Genomic DNA, 5,913 nt, shown 5'->3' with positions numbered 1-5,913 from the left:
GGCTGTTTACGAAATAAATGTAAACACAATAACACAATCCATCAATGAACCAATTGTTTCATCACACCAAGTACGAGATTACGCGAGAACATAGACTGGCGTGCACAAAATTATTGAAATTTTCATTTTAATTCACAATAAACGCGATAACTTCCCAAATTCTTGCAACCATGAGTGATAGTCAACAGCCAATCACAGTGCGAAAAGCCCATTCATCCGACGTTATCATTTCCTTGTTGCCATTCTGTAGTAGAAACTATGGTTTAAAATTAGTTACCAATTCCTTAAAAGATAGAGACCCATGATTGAATCAGCCTAAGTAAAAACATTAGAAAAGAAATAAGTTCCGGTTGCTCCGGAAGTTTGAGCGGACCATTACGTCTGCAAGCGAAAATAAGCCCCGCCTACAGATAAGGTGAATAAAATAATAAAAACTAAGGCATTAGTAAGATTTTTTAAAAATCTTAAAAATTGTTTTTTGTACATGGGTTTTGTAGAAAATATTTTTACAGGTGCACCAATTTTGAATTTTCTTGTATGATCCGCTAAATTCATTTTTTAACCATTCTTCTAATAATTTGTCTAAGCATTTCCTAAGATCTTATTTAAAACTCATATGCCCTTAAAAAATTCTGAAATTTTTACTTGTTTTCTGGATTCAATATGCCATCCAAAATCATGATCCACCCCCTTGTAGGAAGACTTTTCAGTGGAATCCATTTCTTTAACGAATGTCATGTCCTACCACTATACCACGTGGTATCTGTATCGTTGTTGGCCGTGATATCTGACTATTAATATTTTTAAACGCACTTTGAATGTTATTTTTTTTCTGGTAAAAAAACGATGTCAATATTACTCCTGCTATTTTTTCTCTCTAATTTAAGAATTAGACATTATTGTAAAAGCAGATCAACGAAATAAAGTTATTTAATTTTTTTCTTCTAATAAAATTGGAGAGAAATATATAATTATATTTCTCTGATACTGCAGGAAAATTAAAATCTAAAAAATGCTCTAAAAAATTCAAAATTTTTTCGACTAAGGAAAAATAATGAATAATTATTCCAAATCATTTTTCATCGAATTTTCGTTGGTTGGATAAACGAGTTTTATTATTGTGTGCAAAAGTTTTTCGATTAGCTCAAATATGTAAATGTCTGTCGCTAGAAAAGGAGCGATTCCAGCAAGATATTTGAATTTTAAAAAATCCTTTCCAAGAAAAATAGGATCTACCAAAAAGGAATGTTCCTATGGCAAAATTCAAATAAAAATTATTATGAATTGCATTTTGATTTAGATAAATGCATGAAAGTAACTTGAATAAAATTTAAGTTTTTATAACAGTATAAAAGTTTTTAATTTCGCATTACAAAAAGATTTTGCCTGTGACAAAAATTTTTTTTTTTAATATTTGAAATCAAACACTAAGTGTTCCTTCCATAACAGACAGCTATTCCTATTTTTTTATGACAAAAAGACATTTTGTTGTCTTTATTATGATTGTCGCTAGATAGCGCAACCAGTCAAGAAAAACGGACTTCCTTTTAAATGAGCAATTGACTGGAAAATCTGATTTTCATTTCAGTTTTCTGCAAGAGATGGCAGTACTAAGCATTTTAAAAGTTTTTCGACTTAAAATGAAAAAGAAAAATATACTATCAGCTTATTCTTTATTATTTCAGCTGCACCAACATGATATTAATTTTATAATTAATGTTATATCCTTAAAAAATAGAAAAAAATACAATTATTATTTGTTATTTTAGATAAATACATTTCTGCTGTAGGAAAATAATAAAATATATAGATTCTTATTCATGGATATAAGTAATATATATCATAATATTAAGCGTTTAAACCAGTTCAAATACAAGAGAACCTAATTTACTCTGTAATAAAAATCATAAACATGCTCAGGTGTGTATGTAATTTTATTAAAAGAAATAACGAAAGAGAGTGAAACTTAAATATTTTACATGCATTTTTCTTAGCTTCCTAGCTTGGATTATAGATGGCGCCACTAACACTAATTTGAAGCTTAAACCCCATTCAAAGCACATCTCAACATCGCATTTACAGAGAAGCCAAATGATTTGCTTTCTGAAAAATTATTTTATGAAGTGGTAGATTATTAACCAATGCAAATTTCTTGATTTTTACAAATAAACCCTTTAAAAGCTTACATAGAGATAAATGGAACAAAAAGTATTTTAGTAAAACATATATAAATTATTTTTATTTATTGTCACAAAATGGGTTTTCTTTAAATTTTTCAAACCTACAATTTGTCCAGTTTTACTAACAACCGGAAAAAAATTCTCACAAATCGAAGCAAGATAGCAGTTCAGCATTTGTTAAGCACATCTTATTTTTAAAATTTATTAAGTCTTTAAATTGCAATTGAATCAAAAAATAATATTTTTTAGAAAAGTATAATTGTTTTCTTATCGCCCGTAACAACAGAATTAAATATTTTTTTTTTTTGAAAATTAAATAATGATTTGCAGAGTTTTACATTTTCTGCAAATTTAAAATTGCATGATGAAATAATTTTTTTCTTCACAAGTTGTTTTTCTTTCATTTTACGGAGTTATTTTTTAAGACTATTGTTTCAAAGGTTGCAACGAAAACGCATCATGTGTATTAAATAAATAATCCCAAGAAACTAAAGCTGTAAGATATTACTTGAAACTTAAAAACTTAATTCGCTTCATAATTATGCAAATTGGGAAAAAAAATTTACATGTTTCAAGCGCTTAAAAATAGGCTCTCATTTTCAAGACTTGCCAGACGTGAATGTGAAGAAACAAAAGTGATTTAAAAAATAAAACGAGAAGTTGCAAACAAAAAATTGAAAATATAAAGGAGCGAAATAAAGCTAGAAAAAACACTGTAGCATAGTGAGAAAAAATATGAAAAACAGATAGAAAACATACCACTTTCACTTCTGTTTCTTCTTATTCACGTTTGGCGAGTCTTGAAAATGGGCGCCTATTTTTGAGCCCTTGAAACTTGTCTATCGTTATTTCCAATTCGTATATTTATGAAGAAAAGGAAGTTTTTAATCAAGTAGCATCATTAATATTTGGACCAAAAAAATATGTTTGATTTATTTAAATTACACTTTTCAAATTTTATAAAAATTAATCTATAAATAATCTATAATTAATCTATAAATAATCTATAATTAATCTATAATTAATTTTATAAATATATCTGAATTTTGTGATATTAGCGCAAAAGAATGTTTTTAACGAAATAAATAAAATACGGCATAAGGAAGCTCATAGTTAAAAACTGAGCAACACAACTCAGAAGACAACGTGTTTCATTCTTGAGCAGTATTTTGAGCAATGCTGAGCACTCATGATCAGCTGCATGCAGTAGTGTAAGGATGTCTGCTATAAATTCTTGATTAGATGCTTTTGACAAAAGTTGCGTAGTACTTGACTACATAGGTCGAGAAAAAATGAAGTGAGTATTATATATGTGGTAAACTAAAGTATTTGTTGGTGTCCCCTTGCCATCAGGCTAACCATGGGAGGTTTTCGTGGTTTTCTTCTCCGTATAGCGCAAATGTGGGTTAGTTTATTAACCCTTTGACTACGAATTTTAAAAAATGATTTTTTTGTCCCGTTTATTATTCAAAAGGATAAAATATGTCACAAATAAGGCAAACTTAGTATTTGGGATTTTTCTGACAAGCGGTTATCAATTTAGAGACTGGGACATATATGTCCCGGTCGTACTTAATGGTGGGATACATAAGTCCCACCTGTAGTGATTGACTTACTGCAAGCGCATCTATCATTCCGGAAAAATTTATCATATGGACTTTTGTTTACATGGCTATAACAAGGCGGTTCTTTTTCTTTTTCTTTTTTTTTAATAGTTGCTAATAAACAACAAAATATAATAAATTGTGGCTTTATACGTGCCAAGTGTTTTATTTTATACGCTATATAATATTTTAATTTAATGCAAAATTTGACATTAAATCACAAATAAAAGAAGTAAACTAATAATAATTTACGTTCTCACAAATTTATATCTTTTCTTGTGGATGCAGTAGTAATTATGTGAATGTAAGCATAGCACTGACAGTCTTTAGTTTTTTATTAGTGGTTCACCATAGTTTTTTTTCTACGTTGATAAGAAAAGCTCAATATAGTATCTAATTATACAAATATGAATCGTAACAATATGTAGCTGAAGAACATGAACCTGCAAAGAAGTGTTCTAGTTGCATTTTATCGAAAAATGCAGAAAATCAGAGATGAGCAGATATTTATACCAAATGTGTCGATCCGAGATGGTATATCATTGAAAAAATTCACTAAAGATCGAATTGCCACAATAATTTCTTTTTTTTAGTGATAAAATGCGAAAAATTTTACAAAAGATCAGTTTTTAGTTATTTATTTATTTGTTTTTAATCTAAGAAGCGTAGCATCCATCTTAAACTTTTTAAATGAATTATTCCGAAAACAAAAACATCAGCTCACAGCTGTTTGACGATTGTCGAGAATGCTTCTTCAATGCCAATTGTATAATTGTCGCCAAACTGTGTCTTTATATCGCGTAGGATCTGCTATTACAACGCCGCGAGCAGAACTCGCATATACCAGTCATCGCTAAGACTTGAACCTGGGTCACTTTATTGGGAGGCAAGAGCTCTATCCTTTAAGTCACCAGAAAATGGTTCATGAAAATTGCTATAAAATTGGGCGAATAGGCCTTCAAAACCACGGAGGATATTTATCCGATATGCTATATTATACATAAATCACACTAATGTGTCAAAATTATTATAATTGTAATTTACTCAGAATGAAACGCGTGGAAATTCATTTGATTCAACAATCACTTAATGGTACTAATTTTTACTCAATCGATAACTTAACTTTGAACAATGTGCGAAAAATAAACGAACCACACTGAATAATTTTTGATCTAAAAATCGAATCTTCTCGTTCTAGGACTTAATCTTAATGAATTGAGAAGGTGGCCTCAAATATGCTACTTAATGAGTGCAGACGATATTTTAAGTTAAAAAATCAGTCACAAAAAATGTACTTTCTTTGAATAAATATACTTTTGTTTCGTTAGTTCTTGAGAAATTGAATTTTAAAAATACGGCTTTTTTAAAACTCGATTTCCCCGTAACTATTCGACCGATTTCACTCATATTTTATATTTTGCTATTTAAATGTGCATTCTTTAATGTGAGGCGAAAAATATATACCATGCAATTTGACATTTTTTCGACTATTATCAAGTAAAATAGTAAAAAATATTAAATAAATACTAAAAGCTATAATTTGCGTGGAATTATCGTTGGATGAACGAATATTTTAATAGTTTTTTTTTTTTAATTCGCTTAAAAATTTCTCGAGATTCTTCAAAATGAGTGAAAAGCATATATGACAACGTTACTTTTAAAAAGTAACGAGTAAAAGTACAAGTATTTTTAAAAAAAGTAACGAGTAAAAAGTAAAAAGTTCTCAGTTTAAAAAGTAACGAGTAAAAAGTACAAGTAAAAGTACAAGTACTAAACAAAAAAAGTAACGATTTAAAAGTACATTTCGAGGAAATCGAAAATTCAAAGTAACCTAAAATTTTATTGAATAATTTTTTTATGTTCCTTAATGTTTTTGCAAAATTATTGTTATTTATTTAATTATTTTTAACTTTGAAAGTTATAGATATTAATTTATTTTTAAATTCGGAGGAATATTATAATATAATTTCATAATATAATAGAATAATGTAATTTTAAAATCAAATATAATTTTATTATCAAACTTTTTATGGATTTGCACGAAAAAGAAATTTTATCTATTGATTTTAATTTTTAGCTTATTATTTTTATTTATTTAAATTACCATTGATTTAAAATTGTTTTACTCT

The sequence above is a fragment of the Parasteatoda tepidariorum genome, chromosome X2, assembly GCF_043381705.1.
Source record: "Parasteatoda tepidariorum isolate YZ-2023 chromosome X2, CAS_Ptep_4.0, whole genome shotgun sequence".
Lineage (NCBI taxonomy): Eukaryota > Metazoa > Arthropoda > Arachnida > Araneae > Theridiidae > Parasteatoda > Parasteatoda tepidariorum.
This window is presented reverse-complemented; position numbering follows the sequence as displayed.